The 17,784-nt window shown below is 42.7% G+C and overlaps 1 long non-coding RNA gene across 2 annotated transcripts; it reads left to right on the forward strand.

The window, feature by feature from the left end:
* Positions 1-6,025: 6,025 nt before the first annotated feature.
* LOC106732339 (uncharacterized) lies at positions 6,026-16,317 on the forward strand. 2 transcript variants are annotated; one of them, XR_001368615.3, is made up of 4 exons: positions 6,026-6,510; positions 10,362-10,492; positions 13,968-14,103; positions 16,192-16,317. It is a non-coding gene; the product is annotated as an uncharacterized LOC106732339 (long non-coding RNA). The 2 variants fall into 2 exon arrangements; XR_012905602.1 differs by having other exon boundaries at positions 13,973-14,103.
* Positions 16,318-17,784: the final 1,467 nt, after the last annotated feature.

A 17,784-nucleotide genomic window follows, 5' to 3' on the forward strand; every position in this document is an offset into this window, starting at 1 on the left:
CCAACTTTTCATCCCCACCAGCTACTCTGCTGTCATTTTTGCCCCATTCAACTAAGAGGTACAGCCCAGAATATAGCCACAAACACATGGGCTAGGTGGTACAATGTCAGGATTACATCTTAGATTGTATTCATACCCTTGAATAATACTTTACCTCTGAAAAGCTCAGAATACCCTACGACCATTAATGAAAAAACTTCACACAGTCCCCTGACGGAGGCAGGTAGCCGATTGAATAGGAGAGGAGAAGGCACAGGAAGATTAAGTGACAGAGATGGAAAAGAAACCTAGATCTTTTGACTTGCTTTGTCCACAGGGTAGCCTTCTTCGGGTACTGTACAGAACATGCCTTTAGCTAGGGGCGGAAAGAGACCAGAGTTCTAACGGGCACAAGAATCCAGCCCTGTTTCTGGTTTAACCTCCATACTTCATATCCGGAGTTTCCCCCATATCTGAATGGAGACTACAGGCCTGATGTTGCAATCTAATTCACAAATAAGCAAATTCCTGTGCCCAGGTGAGCCCCAGTGGTTTCAGCAGGACTGCATGCTAGCATAAGATTCAGTTTGTGTGCATCCAGCTGTAGGATCGAGGCCTATGCGAACTAGTACTACATTTCCAGAATGGCCACACTGTAGTGTTGTGCTTGCAGATTGTGGGGAGAGTAACTTGCAGTATATCTTGGTCAGTACAGGTTATCCAGTCCCCAGCCAATTGCCAATCTACCTTTCTCAAGACTCAGCACTTTTATCTGATCGCTGGAATCCTACATTAACCCATTTCTTGGTGTCCTGATCATGTTCCTGCATGTCAGTGCTACTTTGTGCTGAGCAGTTATTTCTCAGTGTGGGAGGCACTCTGCTGGTAGAAACTAACACCACAGCCAGAATAAACAGAAGGGCTCAGAGCTCCAGATCGGGATTTATAGGTGACTGCCATCTGTGAAATGGTACATAAGGATGTGTGAACTAGTGTCAGGCAGAGAGAAGGAGCCCTCAGACCAGTAGAAGTGAGGAGAGGAGCCTGGGTTGAGTTTTGTCCATATCAAGCAGCCTTTGGGCTGATAGATATGTTGACATTGTATCAATTTAACTAGTTCAAATTAGGGAAATAATTGCAAGTCTCTTCTGAAGACACTTACCTCAATTCAAAAGCAGCTGACATAGATGTTGCTTAATTCAGTAACAAATTCACATTTTGTCTATGTAGATAGGCCCTTAGAAGAGAAGAAAATGAAGTGGATTTCCATGTTCCTCAGATTTTCCCTCAGACCCCACCCACAAAAAGTCCCTGACATGCCAGGTGTGTGGCATATGCAAGGTTGCCCCATGCACCTGGAGTCACAGGTCAGGGCAGTTGTACCTGTATTCCCTCCTCTGTCATGCCTACCCTAGGCTCCTGACTCCTCAGCTCTCACCTCTTTTTCCAAGCTCCAGTTTGCTGCTTACACTGTGTAATGGCCCACAACAGTTATCAGTTACCACACTTATCCTCAAAGGAAAAGCATCACAGCGAAAACATACTGAAAACAATAAAACATACTTGAATGCTAAAAAGCTCAAAGGAGCCTCACCCAGACTCCAACTCTGGCACAAGTCAGTCCTTTAAACATACAACATGGTTTCCTTCCCCATGCTTACAAGCTCATGATGATCTCAGATTCACAGCCAGAACAACCAGCAATAGTTCAGTCTCTTCCTTTGGACAGTTTAGGGTTTGCTCTGAAGATCAGCAGCCAGGGGCCCACTCCTCAGAGCATAGCTTCAAAAGGTCAGGGGGAACAATTTGCATTAACCACCCGGTAGATATTCCAAGGAAAGATACTTCATGTGTTTTGTTTCAAGAGTGCGTTCTTGTTTGGCACATGGTTTAATGTAGTCCTTCGAACCTCCAGGTTTCATATCTGCCCCATCAAAAGGTTATGTACAATCCCAGGCCACAATGCATAAGCCATTAATTTAATACAGGGGACCACAAAGATACTCTAAGCTCTCCTAAGGATATTGCAGGGTATCTGCCACACCTTCCCCAGAGCCAGGTGAATACTGACCACAATTTCTACAAATACACCTTTTGGGGCCTTGAGGGGTTTTTTAATTCACTTTGGCTGTTTTATCCCTTTTGTGATCAATGTCTATGAATACTCTAGCAAAAGAATATTTGCTGAAAGAGAGAATTTTAAGGAAAAATTGAAGTATCTTCACAGGGTGAATTATGAACATGGGTATTCATACTATAAACCTGATTCGAACAAAGTTAGTCTTCTCAAATCAGGGAACACACAGGAGCGGCCGTAGACAAGCCGCCGGCAACTGGTGCCCTAGGCGAAACGTGCGATCGGTGCGCGATCGGTGCCCCCGTCTCCAAAGCCCTCAACAGCTGTTTTTCTTGGTGCCCTAGGCGACCATGTGGGTCGCCTGTATTGACGGGCCGCCACTGGGAACACATAGTCAGTATGTCGTACCAAAACTAACAAATGTTTCACGCTACAAGTTTTGAATATCTAATACTCCCAATTAGCAAGTGGCAAGCCATCTACACCTCTAGAATTATTTGCAATGTACAGTAAATAGTCACTAATAAAACATTTGATGACATAATGCTTGCGTTATGCAAAACCCCCCTGCAGAAAGAGATTAAAGATACAAGTTATTTGCTTAACATCCACGCCAATGTTCCCCCAAAATCACTTTCTGAATGTAACTGTGTGCTAATCAGGAATTGACTTTGGATACAATTCTTGAGAGAAGGCAAGGTCTGAACTGGAATTCTGTGCTCATGTAGAACAGACTGTGGCAATGCAGCGGCAGCACAGAGAGGAAGGCAATTTCTGTCCCTGCAATGACATGAAAAAGCAATCTCCATGGTAGAGCAGCAGATTCTGCTCTTTATAACAAAAAAAGGCTTCCACTCTGAATATGAAAAATGCAGAGGATGAACAGCCTCGTGGGAGGGGTAGCTAATTAAGTCACCTATGTGCCTTTCTGACCATGGGCTGCCCGGTGGGCCCTTGAACAATTTTGAGAGCAGCTCAGCCAGCAGGGGCACCATTTTAGATTGTGGTAGGTGGGGTAATTTGAGCCATAATTCTGTTCCAGGCATTTAAGCACCTGAAAACTCCTGGGTTTTGTTGTTGTTTGCTTGTTGTTTGTATGCAGGAGATAACTTAGAAATTAACTGACAGGAGCAGTGTTCCTAATTCTTATAAAGAAAAAATATAACAAATACCAAGTAAAGCCACATATTAAGTTTAGTTGTAAATTTATATAACCCCAAGGAGATTAGCTAGATTCCTGGGGCTCTGTATGCTGGCAGTTCAGGGAGAGGCACACTGTCCCTGGTAGGTATGGGGAACCAAGGCAAACTTAGAGTCTGCCTGGCAACCATCAGGGAGTGAGATACCCTCCCAGGGAGTTCAGGAGGGGGGAGAAGCCATTTTGTTTTTGGTGGAGCCTGGAGCGAGCCAAGGCAAGGGCAGGGCTGGCTGTGTGGGGAGCTGGTAAGCCCCAGGCCTACATGCAGGGTTCCCCCTGAGAACTGGCCTTTACGGACCCGAAAGCAAGATCCCTCAGCTGGGCTTTTCCTTTCTCCACTCTTGATTCCCAGTTTGTAGAGTTTGCTGGGAAACTTCCCCAGCCAGGCTGAGTTAGCCCTCCAGCTCCCTAGGTGAGAGCTCTGCTCTGTCTGCTAGTTCAGGGCTGCTGCCTGCTGTGTGTGTGTCTGGGCGCTGGGCTAGGAGACTACAGTTTGGATTTTAGTACAGTTGTGTAATCTGCACCTTGAGCCCTGCACCCGTTAGTGGTGAGGGGAAATCCTGGGACCGAAGCACCCTGATTCCTGCCTGAAGAGGATCCCTGCTAGCCAGGCCAGCCTGAGGCCGGCTGCGGCAGCTGGCGCCCCAAGCGGAAGGTGCGATCAGCGCCCCCGCCTGCACAGCCATCAATGGCTGTAATGTAATCATCGGGTGCCCCGTGCTGGTGGCACCCTAGGCGACCACCTCGTCTGCTTTGGCTCATGGGCCGCCCCTGCTTCTAGTAGAGATCAGCCTCTGCAATGACTGAGGAGTCCAGAGTCATCTCTGAACCTGAGGATCATTCATAGAGTTTGTGAGCGCACCATCTTTTAGTCAGTCAGTCAGGAAATTTGTTTTGGGAACCCCCTACTCCCTGAACTGTGTCCTCAAATCAGGGAGTAAGGGTTTGGGGATTTTATAACCTGCTGCATATTAAATCTGTGGAGGGACTTACCACCTTCTCCCGATTCTGAGTCCTTTGGGCTGTACTGAACCCAGTCAGCCCCACTGCTAAAGAAGAATTTTGTGGTCATAGGTCATCAAGGGCCCAACAAAGTACACGTACCAACGGGACACTAATCTTACATTTGCTACATCAAGTCACATGACTGGGGCAAGTCACAGGTATTAGCAGCATGGGCACCAATGAACCTAAAAACAGTGTTTTACACTGTTATGTTATATTTGTCTCCTGTTTAATATAATTATTGTGTTGAATATATTGTATGTGTGTGTGTGTTATTTCTTGGAAGTCTCCAACTATCTGGCAAGTAAGGAGGGATTACCCTGTGGTTAGAATTTTCCTCCCAAGCTGCCCTGGTGACCCTGCCAGGAAGGAGTGAGGGGGATGGAGCCACCGCCAAATAAATGCATGGGGAAAAATAAAGAGGATACACCCTGCTGAGTGGGTGGCGCGATCCAGAAGAACCCAGACTTGTCCATCAAAACCTGTAAGCAGACTGGCATTAAAGAAGGTAACTGGGTGGAGAGGGGGCGCTACATTTAGATCAGCAACAAGATACTTCCAATCCCAAATCTCGAGGTGTCAATTTTGGAACCATAACACAAGTTCGATACTTTGTATACTATCTTTAGTAGAAATAAAATCTGCTTAGCCTTGCAATTATTGCTATTTTTAAATGTCTTATGGTCCAAATTGTGATGAGGAGAAAAAGATAGTGAATTTCTTCCGAGAATCTTTAAAAATAAATAAATTACTGAAAAACAAACCACATTCCAGATTGAAAGGGGGTTCCTTGTGTGTTGCTCAGAGGATTTGTGAGTATTTGAGATGCTGCCACCCTCAGAAATATTAAAGAGTACGTAAACAGGAGCTAAGAAGACTTATCATGCCAGTTGGAAGAGAAGGATGTACAGAACAGCAGACACACCGCTATAAAATGTCTGGCTGCTTAGGGCAGCATTTGTTTGTATCTGCCCATGTAAAAAATCAGCAGCTCCTTAAAAAATTGTTTTGGGAAAAAGTCCTAGGATTAAAAAGTGCAATTGTAACCCTGCTGAGGAACCAACATTTGTGTGTAACAGCCTGTATGGTTCTACCTAGTAACTGGACCCAAAGCCCATTGTCATCAAAGAAAAGACTCCCACAGACAAATGGGACTAAATGGAAGAAAAGGTGGCCACCTTGGGGGATTGCCATTCCCTCCAAAAATTGGAGAGCTGGAAAGAGGGGAAGATTTAAGTGTAATTTAAACAATGTTTGTGGTATGACCTCATGTCTGTTTCCTGACAACAGGGAAAGATCCCCGGGGGTCATTCTTTAGCTCAGCTGTGCCTGCAATGAAACGCTAAAGCATCCAAAGCTGACTAACTTTAATGTGGATGGGACAGCCACCCTCTCCCCTGCCTGAGCAGCCCTATGTCTACTGGTGTCACAAGTGGCTTATTCCTCCCAGCCTTTGTAACATAGCAGCCTGGGAGGATGAGGGCAGACCATGATGAAATCTGCAGCAATCCTGTTCTGAGCACCCACCACTCCCTGAGCCTGATTGTCTCAATGAATTTTTTTAGAAGTGCTGCAGAAGCTCCCAGCCCAGCTATTGGATCTGCCAGATACAGCCCTGCCTTCCTGGTAGTAGAGCAAAGAGCCAGCCAGGAGGAGAGGCCAGGAAGAGAAAAGTGAACTAACTAGCTTTTCAATCAGTAAGGTGGAGAAGGGGGGAAGGCCTGGAGAGGAACAGCAGCATAGGTAGCTTTTGGCTGGGTGGGGAGGGGAGGGGAGAAGAGCAAGCCAAGACAAGCCAGCAAGCTGTGTGGCTGTTCACCTTTGTGTTTTGCCTTTGCTGCTGCAGTTGTTTTTGACAAGATGGAACCAGTATCTCAGAAGCTTTTGTAGTACTTGATGAGCCTGCAGTCCTTTCATTCCAGTGAGGGAAGGGGAGAGGAGTAAACAAAGGAAGCTGCCTGCATTGCTCTTGCTCCTGGCTAGAGGGGAGGCAGGAGAAAGTGTCCTGCTAGAATAGGAACCGGGGGAAGGGGTAAGTCCCCCCCAGCTTGCCTTAAATAGTGTCCCTGTCAGCCACTGGGCTGAAGGAAAGAAGAACTATTTTAAATTTGTTCTGAGCAATGTTAACAGGAGCTGAAGAGAGACCCATCACTTATTTTGTGGCTGGAAGAATGACAGATGCAATTGGGGCCATGGAGGTTCAGAGGTAAAGTGAGAGCAACTATGGAAGGATCTTCAAGCTTCATCAGAGGTACAGGGGGGAGCTGGAAAAAGATTCAGTTAATTTTTTTAATCATTATTTTAGTCTGTCTGTTTAGACCAAAAAGAGACAAATCCACCAGTCACGCTTAACACAAGTGTTTTGTATCTCAAACAAGTTTACAGGCAGTCCCTGGGTTACATGGATCCGACTTACATCGGATCCCTACTTACAAATGGGGTGAGGCAACCCCGCACTAGCTGCTTCCCCCCAGCAGACCAGGGAGATGCGGAGCGGCTTTTCTCAGCAGACACCTCAGTTTGAGAATAAAGGACTGAGGGAAGTGAGGTGTGGGAGAATAAAACTGAGCTCTGGAGAAATGTTTGGCTAGAGTTTCCCCTACAATATGTACCAGTTCTGACTTACATACAAATTCAACTTAAGAACAAACCTACAGTCCCTATCTTGTACGTAACCCGGGAACTGCCTGTATTTCAAACAGGTTGATTTAGTGGGATTGGTCCTGCCTAGAGCAGGGGGCTGGACTTGATGACCTTCTAAGGTCTCTTCCAGCTCTATGGTTCTATGTTCTATGATCTCTAGGAATCCTGCTGAAATAGAGGTTGCAGCACAAATATGGGAATTCAGAGAACCATAACCACAGCTTTGGGCAGATACATCTTGTTACCTCCTCGCCAGAAAACTCCAATGAAATAACCAAGGATTTCATCATTGTAGCAAATAGCCCCAAACTTTCCTGCTAGGGTTGCCTCGTGTCCAGTTTTGAACCGGACAGTCCAGTATTTGAGCTTTCTGTTCAGGAATCAAATTGAGAAAATATAAATGTCTGGTATTTTCTAAATAAGATGTAATGTAGATTGTGATGTAATGTCAAGTGTGTTCGGTATTTTTGTTGAAACCATCTGGCAACCCTGTCTCCTGCAGGTGTGGGCAAGTGGGTCATATGCACATTTTCTGAGACTGCAGGCCATTGCAAACATTTTAGACACACTTATTATAAAAGCTGACAGTATATCTGACATAACAGGATTTTTTAAAAGGCTGTTACATCTTCAAACCTGCACAACCACAGAAGCTTTTCATATTAGCAGCAGCAGTGAGGGAATGCATTCTCACATTACAGAGCACAAGAGAAAACCCTGCAGTTGCAATGAGGCTAAACTGAATCTGTATGAGATAGGAGACATCACAGCATGGTTCAAATAGTCCCTAAGCCAGTCTGAGGAAAACTAGGCCTCAGTCAATGGCCTACTTGTGACGTAAAAAAAGATGAACAACCTCCTCAAGATAATACTGTATTGTAACAGGACCATAAAGATTTCAGTTTCTTTTAGATACTTAGTAAATGCCTACATGCTAAGCCACATATACAAGTTCTGCACCAAACGACTATGTACCTGTCTATGTCCATGTGACTAGATATCAGAAAGGAACCTAAGAAGATGAACTTAGAGACTACTTTCTTCCTAAAAGGTAATGTTTCATTCAAGAAGGAAGAATGAACTACAGCCTTTGAACAGGAGGGCAAACTCTAGGCCAAACACCACTTCTGGAAATTAACTCTTTTCTCATCCCATCCCAATTTCTTCCAATAATTTTAGTCCGGGTTCTTCTGTGCTGTGACCCACACCCAACCACGTTTCCCACCACTCTTATATTCATGATATGTTTGATTACATTCCCGTGTCTGTGGCTAAATTCTTCTCCAAGAAAAAGTAACAGTGGGCTTTTGAATAAAGTACACGAGTCCCAACAGAAAACTGTTAATTAAATTTCCACCTCCCAACTTTTGCTTCTAATCTTTCCCACAAACACACCTACAGCTGGCTATCTTCCAGGAATATCTTCATGTTTTTTTTTTTAAATACCATTTTGAAATTTCAGAAATGGTTTGTGCTAGTGATAAAAAATGTACATGCACATCCACAGGGTACATGTTCAGTCACCCATTTCTGGGGCAAAGAGCAGTTAGTGCCTGTTTCTTCATAAGTTGCTCTGTGGGAGAGGGCTTGAGTTTCACCCACACTGTACTCGTCGCAAAAGTGCTGAGAACTCAGCTACAGGCCGTCTTTGCTATAAGTCCAAGGTACGTTCCAAAAAACTTGGACTTATAGCGAAAAAACTTAAAGTGGGAATTTTTTTTCCCATGGCTGACTTCCATTTGCACAAATTGGGGAGGGGAGTGGTGTGACTTAAGAGCAGGGAATGGGAGGACTTATATATCCATTCCACACTAAAGTCCTTGATGCTTGTAGGAACTGATGTGCTATACCGGGGGCGACTGATAGCAGGGACATCTAGTATTATATGTTCACTGGAGAAGTAGTACTCAGCAATGACAATAGCATTCAAATTGCCCTCCCTTTCTTTGGTACTATTTTGTATCATTTTTATGAAGATTAAATGAAAAGAGGAAAGGGAGGGAGGGTACAATTCCATTAGATGTCAGTTTTCTCGGCTCCAAAGTCATTTTTGCAGGGTACCGTTTGCCTGCAGGCAATGATAAAGCTACTGATTAAATTTTAAAGGGGCTGTCTTTGAACCAAAGCTGAGCTAGAGCAGGAGGGGATGTATTATTTAAGTGAGGGACTGTGTGTTTTCCACCACAGTAGTGACTGTGGGATTGCTGGGCTGCACACACCGCAACAGAGTCAAAGAAGCTAGTGCCAGGGACAAGCATTACATTATACTAGAATATATGCTGAATTACCCATTTATAGCACTCTGATTGTAACTTTTAATAAAGCACAGTTACAGCTGATGTAATATTGTTAATGGCAAGCTGAGAATCCTTCGGTAGAATGAAGCTCACCTGAGCTTCTTACTTCATCCATCAGAGGACTAAATAGATTTTCCACATAAAAATATAGATCTCATGCTGCTGGGAAAAGAGGCAGCTTTAAGTGTTCCAATGTCATCTCAGCAGATCCAAGTTTGTATCCTAAGGAATAGGAATTCATGTGGTAAAATGGCTAACAATGATGAATGTCACACCTGTTTTGGAAGGTTCTTCATCATGGACACACTTGAGGGTATGTTAATAGCACTCGTCAGATGTTCCACTGTAGGTGAGCTTTCAGTGCTCAGGTTTTCTAAGAAATTTTAGGAAAAGAAAATTGTAATTCTAAAAGGATTTCCAGTGGACTAAAGTAAATGGCAAAATTCCCAGAATATATTCCTGTTTATTTTTACTAATTTCAATATGTCTTAGAAATTTTGAAACTAAAAAAAATATTGACCATCTCTGGTTCCAACGAATAAACCACCTACATTTAAAACTCAATTTCCTGTTAGAAAAAGGTATCATGTGAGCATTCTGTGTGGTTTGGAGAAGTGGCTTGCTCTGGTTTTAAAACATGAAACATTCCATTTGACAGAGGAGGGGGAGAGGTTGGTCTCATTTTGAAGCCAGAAAAAATAGTTCTGATATTGTTGTCATCTTGATTATCATCAAAACCCAAAAGGAGCATGGTAGAATGTCATTGTTCCATTATCATCTCTCCAGAGTTGTTTCTTCAGTGCAACAACTACAGTACTAAGAATCTTTTCCGTTTTGGTAAATGTTGTTTTTTCCCTGGCAATCGCAAAGAGAAGCTGCTGAAAGAATTGGGAAATACACTTTTTAGAGTTTCTGACATCTCTTGGGAAACTTTTTACATTTAGAAAGTATTTTCCTCACATGTAGTGTGCTTACTGTGATTCTTAAACTCACTTTAGTATACAGGAACATTTGCATGAAAATAGCATCTTAAGGGTTTTTTATGGGTGACTTGCAATATATTTTTAATTTAGTTATTGTTATATGTTGAATATTCCAGGTTGCTGTATTAAGAGGAGAATGCAGCACATAACTGATTACAAACATTTTCTTTTCATGTTAGGTTTCGTAACTGTCTAGATCTCCAGACGCTATTCAGAATGATGCTCCTGGATGCATTAATCTGATGTCATTATGACTCCGTGGTGCCAAGAAGCTGTTTTATTAAGGAAACGGCAAGAGACCTTTTTAATGGTTTGTTTATTTGAGATTCTAAAAACATATCCTTCCTCATCTGCATACACCGTAAAAAGAGTAATAAGTCTTACACTTATTATTAGTAAATAATCAATCTTTATTCGTATATCCTACACAAAGATGACTTCTTGTACTTTCCCTTTCCTCAGAAACTTGAAAAAAAATAGCTTGAATGTGCTGTATGGCTGAAATTACTAGATTCGACTTCTACTGGTCTGAGAAGGGAAAGCAAGTTCCAAACCAGGTGTACTTATAGAATGCCTTTTCCCATGATTGCCCTGTGTTTAAACTAGTGTACTGGCAGTGGCAACTCAGATACCTTGGCTGATCTGAATTGTTGGATTGCTAGGTCCCAAACTATTTAGGACTTTGTCAAATTCAGTATCTTAAATTGCACCTGGAAATAAACTGACAATGCAGCTCACAATGCTGTTCAATGCACTACTGTTTCAACATTGTTTCAATGTACTTCATTCAGAAAAGATTGCCCTACAAATGAGCTGCAAAATGTTATAGTGGCTGAAGTTTCTAACTGATGCTCAGGAGCTTCAGGGGGTAGCTGAGTTAGTCTGTTACAGAAAAAATACAGCAAGCAAATGGTCTGGTAGCACTTTATAGACTAACAAAACATGTAGTTGGTATCATGAGCTTTCGTGGGCACAGCCACTTCTTCAGATGACCAGAGTTATGATTAGAGGATAAGATATAGTTTCATATATAGTCTCATTTAGAGTGCTGTGCACACCAATAATCTAATCTTGGGATGACTATGACATGATCCACATTTTTTTAAAAAAAGGCTATTACTTGGTAGCCATGCCTTCTTTCCCATATGTCATGCAAACCCCCAACAAAGATATCCAATTCTTTGGTTTATTATTATTATTTTTATTATTATTATTATTTCAGTCAGGTCTGTACCGAGTCTCAACTGGCTTATCCTCATCCAATTATTCAGCTCCATCAACTTGATGAGATGAGCATTATTGTCAGATGAGCATCTTAGATATGGTAGCTTATATTTCCTCACTGAATCACAAGTCAGTATCTCCGAACTTTAATGATAGCCATGGATGAAACTTAAGAAGAGAAAGCTATGCTTGTTCCCTAAATATGGGTCTATTGCTCTGGAGATGGAAAGCTAGGTCCAAAATACTAGCAGCAGGTGGGAATGAATCTGAGTGAGCCAATCAAGGGGCATCATATATGTAGAGGATGTGAGTGGATAGGCAGAAGTGATGTAATTTACTCTAACTTAGATTTGATTCAGATTCAGACACGTCTGGATCAGGCCCTCTTACTAATATAACAGCCCAATTAGCGAAGGTCCCTTAACTGTCCAGGCAAATCTGCAGACTTGAAATTTCAAGACATTGTGGTAGGGGAGAGAGAAAAAAAAACTTTTTTCACTTCCTTCACAGCCACTGATTAAGATTTCAACCATGCTTTGTATCATAGTCAGGATCAGAACTGGCCTTCCATCATGGTTGCTCCATCCTCCCTCCTTTCCCATTTACTCATTGACTTGGAGGGATCACATTACTCATGGCCATGGGAAAAACACATTAGCTGTGTTTTACCAGACCACCAATGGAATAACCAATGTATTGGCCACTCTTCTCTGGAGTTGTCAGAAATGAACCTGCAATACCATGGTCAGCCACTGCTTTAAAAATAATAACTAAATATAATTGAACAACTGCAATCTATGCTAAATACTGGCATTTACCTCCAACCCTCCCAAGGACCAACTCCACATTTAATAAAATTTCCATGCAACAGTAAATGCTTGGAACAGGAGCTGCCAGTCTCTGACATCAGGGGAACTTAAAAAGTGGTAAGTTAAAATGATAACCTTCAATGAAATCTGGCATTCATTCGTGTACCACCTTTCACCTTCAAGGATACCAGGAAACTATGCAGAGGAATCACTTTACCCACCAATAAAACAGTCTCCTCCGAGGCAGATTACAGGATCTCTGTGAAGGCTGCCGCTTAGAATGAGATTAGATACTGGTTTAGCAAGAGAGGTAGAGAACTGTAAAGAATCTCACTGTAACTTTCATAGGCAAACTGTTCCTATCTGAAGAAGTGGCTGTATCCACGAAAGCTCATGATACCATCTACATGTTTTGTTAGTCTTTAAAATGCTACCAGACTATTTGTTGTTTTTTAAGTTTTTCCTGTTTTCACAATGGCATTTGGGAACATGATTACAACAGGAATGAGGTTTCTAAAACCAGCTAATGCATCCAGATGTATGCAGGTAGTTTTGAAAATCTCTGCCCATAGAGCAGTTTGTCCAGATGCTGGAGCCAGTTGCCTCTCCCTGTGAAAATTACCATGGGATTTATTTTATATACATGCCAAAGCATATTTAATAACCACAAGTGGCCAGGGCTTCTATTTTATGTCTCATCCAAAATACTATCTAATGCCTTCATCAGAACAGTGCCTCTACCATCATGATGGACATTCATGTCAGGAGTGATTCTGAAGGAAGATGACAGTAAGTCATCCAACACCAAATCTGGCAGCACCCTTAATTTTTGTGGGAAGCATCCCACCAAAGAATAAAGTAAGCCTGATAATGCTCAGCTCATGTGCACTACCAAGATGACATTGTGAGGCAGCACACAGGAAGAGTTTTAGAAGTAAGACCTATTAGTGAATGCTCCAATTATCTTGGTTATTTGGAGCATTCAGCATGTCATCATAAAATTAATTAATAAAAAAAAAGTTACCTTAGGTTAGGATCACCTTGAAGCAATATCTTATTTTCCTGCAAATGTCTGTGTATGTAAAAGACAGAACAGAACAATGGAAACATGCAATGTGGAAGGAAAATTCTTTCTAAATAAAAAGTTTTTCCGTGAGCGATCAGTAGCTATTTTATAAGCCTGTTCCCTAGTTCATCAGCTTCAGTCTGCTATTGCAAGGCAGAGAGAAAAGAAATTAAAAAACAGAAAAAAAGAAGTATCAGAGGGGTAGCCATGTTAGTATGAATCTGCAAAAGCAACGAGGAGTCCTGTGGCACCTTATAGACTAACAGATTTATTGGAGCATAAGCTTTCATGGGCAAAGATCCACTTCATTAGATGCATGGTCTTTGCCCATGAAAGCTTATGCTCCAATAAATCTGTTAGACTATATGGTGCCACAAAAAAAAAGGTGACTCACAAGGTGGCTGATCACATGACTCCAAAACAAGATTCTCTTTAGCTGAAGTTAATCATATGACCCTTGTTTTACTGCTGCTGCATAAAGACTGCCTGAGGATCCAGCCCATGAGACGTTAGATTCTCACTCATCTCCACTTTACCAAAGATATCATACTTCCAGAGTACTTGCAAGACCATGGTTAATTAAATCAATAAACCACAAGTTGAAAGTCTGGCCACATGCCACATTTTTACTAACATGTTGTTCAAGATGTAGCATTAACAGCTGTTATTGTATCTGTGTGGGGGAGGCCAGGCAAGAAGAGACAAGGAGGAGAGGAGCTGCCGAATGAACAGCGCAAATCAACTGATTTTCAATTAACAGCTCAAATAAAAACGAAATGCCTTTAGTACTCAGCCTCCAAAGCCCCAATACTCTTAAATAAGGCAAGTACCTGGCCATTCTACAGATTCATTACATCAACTTCATTTTAAGCAAAACTGAATCATGCTTATTTAACAAGCTCTTCTTCACAGCAGCAGTTTCTCTTCAGGATTAGAAAGTTTAGAGATAAGTTGCATCCATGAGGTTCAAACTGGGATTCATGCCTTCCAACCCCGGCTATGTATTGATTGCATATGTACTAGTGTCATGGTTATTGAGCAAACTGCCCTGTAGATCCTTTTTAGTCCCTCCCTTGGCAAAATCATGTGATTCTACCCCTCAGGGGCTGCCTCCCATAGATCCAGCCATAATCTCCCACCTATGTTATCATGGCAGGCCCAGCTCAGTTAGCATTTATAAGGCCCCTCTAGGGTACTGTGACCAGTGAGTTGTTTGAAGTGACTCAAAGGCAGTGTCTTCAAAACAAGTGTCCCGGGACAGGACTCACTACTGTGGCACCTCCTGCTGGCAGCTCCAGGGAATTAGTTCGATCATCGGCAGGGGTCCTCCTTCTGGCTGGTGTGTCTAGACTACTGAGTTTTGTCGACAAAAGTGAACTTTTGTCGACAAAACTATACCAGCGTCTACACTACCACTGAGTTCTGTCGACATAACGTCGACAGAACTCAGCAGTTTTGTCGACGCTGGTATACCTCATTTTACGAGGCATAACACCTTCTGTCGACAGAGTTCTGTCGACAGCAGGTGTTATTGCCTGTAGGGTTGCGTCTAGACTACAGGGTTCTGTCGGCAAAGCAGCTTGCTTTGTCGACAGAATTCAATGTGTCTGGACGCTCTTTGTCGACAGAAGTTTTGTCGACAGGTACCGTCGACAAAACTTCTGTCGACAAAACCTGGTAGTCTAGACGTACCCTCACATTCTGGACCCATGTCGCTCCCAGACCACAGCGTCCTTTTCAGCATATTGCCCTCTGGCAGTGCCCTCCCCAGTGGTCTCTTGTCCCCCTTCCAGGGGTATCAGCAGAACTCAGTTTCACCTGGTTCTGTGGCAACTGTAGCCCCAAAGCCTAATGGCTCTGCTTCAGGGCAAGCCACTGTCTGTATGGGCCACACCCCCTCCTGAGGTGGGAGGTTATCAGCAGTTCCCAGTTTCACCTGCCACTGTAGCTAACCATGACCCTAACATGTAGCCCTATTGTCTCAGGGGCAAGCCACAGTTTGTACAGGCCACTATTCTTTGTGGCAAGGTGTGGCATAAAGGGGAAAGAGGAGGAATTCACTACTATCCCACTACTCTGGCTCTGAGCCCAGGGACCTTCTGGCAGCAGCCTCATCCTGCCCTCTTTACTCTCTCCTGTTCTATGGGCCTCTACACGCATTACTCTTGCATCTCATTGACCCTTGTATCAGGCTAGAGCCCCGTCTCTAGTTCCCCTGAGTCTGCCCAGCCCTGCTCTAACATGCGTTTTAGGGAACTGGTCCTGTACCCTCCCTGGTGAGGGTGGGTGCAGAACCAGTTGGTGGGTGCAGGACCAATGGCTCTCTCTGTTGGGCAGCTCCTTATATGCAGAGCTCCCCCAGCAAGCTGCCTTCTGCTAGGCTACAAAAAAGCCTCTCATGATTGGCCAGCACTGTGATTTAGCCCACGCCCAGATATTGTAGGGCAGCTGCCCCACCACAACCAGGCATTATTTATTAATTCTCTCTAAGGTATAAGCATTTACAGCAAAGGGTACAAAGATCTCCCGCTACCAACTGAGCTAGGAGAAGCAAATGGTGCCCTTTTGCTATCTCACTATCTTTCTGTGGGTATGTCTACATGGCAATTGCAAGTGTAGCTCATGTAGAGATACCCAAGTTAGTTTTAATTTAGCTAGCTCAGGTACAGAGGAGGGAAGCTGCAGCAGCACATCACTGTAGACTAGTTCTACACAGGTTCTGGGCATGTGCTGCTGCAGCTCCACTACTGCGTTACCAGTGCTAGCTAGGTTGGGTATGTGTATATGAGCTCTATCACCCCCAGAGATTGCAATGTAGATGTAGTCTGGGTCTCCTTGCATGCCTGTCAGCTGTCATAGCACGCTCTGATAAGCCTCTCAAAATTCACTCTGACCCCTTCCCTTTTCTAGGATCCTTTCATGGTGCAATGGTGCAGACTCTCCTTTGATCCTAGCCTGACTTTTGGGAAGAATAAACCATTCCATCCTAGAAGGAGCCCAATAGAGTGTACTTCCCAGTAAACAGCTTTCCCACTCTTACCTGTGTCATTGTTTTGCTTTTCCTCTAACAACCCCTTTTGATCTAACTCCATACCAAGTAACCTATCAGAAACACACAGCGGCCTGGACTATATTCATAAAGAATAATATAAATATTTCAAGTTCATTGCGATTGGTTTCGAGGAGAGTCTTGTGTTTACACTTAGGTGCTAGATTTCTTGGAAATGTCAAAGGTTTTGCTTATGCACCATGAAGGAGGAGTAAAAGGAGGATCAGGAATGTTAGGCCGCATAATTGTAGCCATTGTCTCATCTGATTCCAAAATATTCTTTTGTAAGAGTACACAGATCTGCAGTACACAGTTAAATTCTCATCTGTACAAGTATGACTGAGCTAAGGTACATATAAAAATAGTTACTTCATGTGATGTAAGTGTAAAGCACTTAAGCTAACAAATTTCAAAGCCTTAAGTTACAATTTATCTTTCCTCCTGCCTCAGAATTTCTACATGATGATTTTTCTAATCCACTACTTATGAGATCTGCATATGTTCAAGCAATGACATCTCATGTTTGATTTCACACACATTTATGTCTAGTCAAAGGCTATCTGTGCTTTGTTTAAGACACACACCCCTCCACTCCAATCAGTCTGTGATACATCTAAGTTCATTTTAAGTCCTCTTCATGCTTAGCTTGAGGTACTTCCTCAATCACTTTAAGATTTTTCTATGTTCAATGTTAAGACTCCCCTGTGTGCAATCAAGGCACTTTTGTGTTGAGTCTGAAACATTTCCCTATGTTCAAAATTATGTTTGAGCCATATCTCTCCCGGTATATAAATGGGGAAAGCAATCTTTATAGAAAAGGCACATTTCAATGAAGATGATAAGTCTTCCCAATGCTCTCAAATCCTGTTGGCTTTCTTTCCTAGGATATTTTTTCCCTCACAATGATCTTCATGGTAGAAGTATTTTGAAAGTACATTTTCATGTCTCCTAAAAATAATCAGTGTTTAATTTTCTCTCCCCAACCATGCCTAGTTTGAGTCCTTGTGCTATTCACACCTCGCCCTAGTACAAAAAAATTTGTTAAAGAGTGGGATGCAACAACTAAAACCAGTTTTTCAATAGCCAAATTTATTTTTTCCTTTGCAAAAATTCTGATTGAAGAAAAGCAGGATTATGATTATTTTTTAAAACTTTAATAAAATATTAATAATATAGGTGAAAGTACATCCTACATAATGGCATGGTACTAAAATTTTGCAAAACAGTTCTGAGTCTCACCCATAACCCATGGAGTCAGAAATATAAACTATGAAACTTAAGCTGCAGGAGGAGAAAAGGAGGGAATGCTTCAGGTTCAAGATAAAAAGCACTACTTCTCATCTAAACCCATCCTTTTATTTTTAAGCTCTTCCTCATTTAAGTGATGTTTACTGTTAGCTCAATGTAGTAATTCAGTTTTGGTTTCATATGCACTATGAAACATGTCATGAACA

This window comes from Pelodiscus sinensis, chromosome 8, assembly GCF_049634645.1.
Source record: "Pelodiscus sinensis isolate JC-2024 chromosome 8, ASM4963464v1, whole genome shotgun sequence".
Classification (NCBI taxonomy): Eukaryota; Metazoa; Chordata; order Testudines; family Trionychidae; genus Pelodiscus; species Pelodiscus sinensis.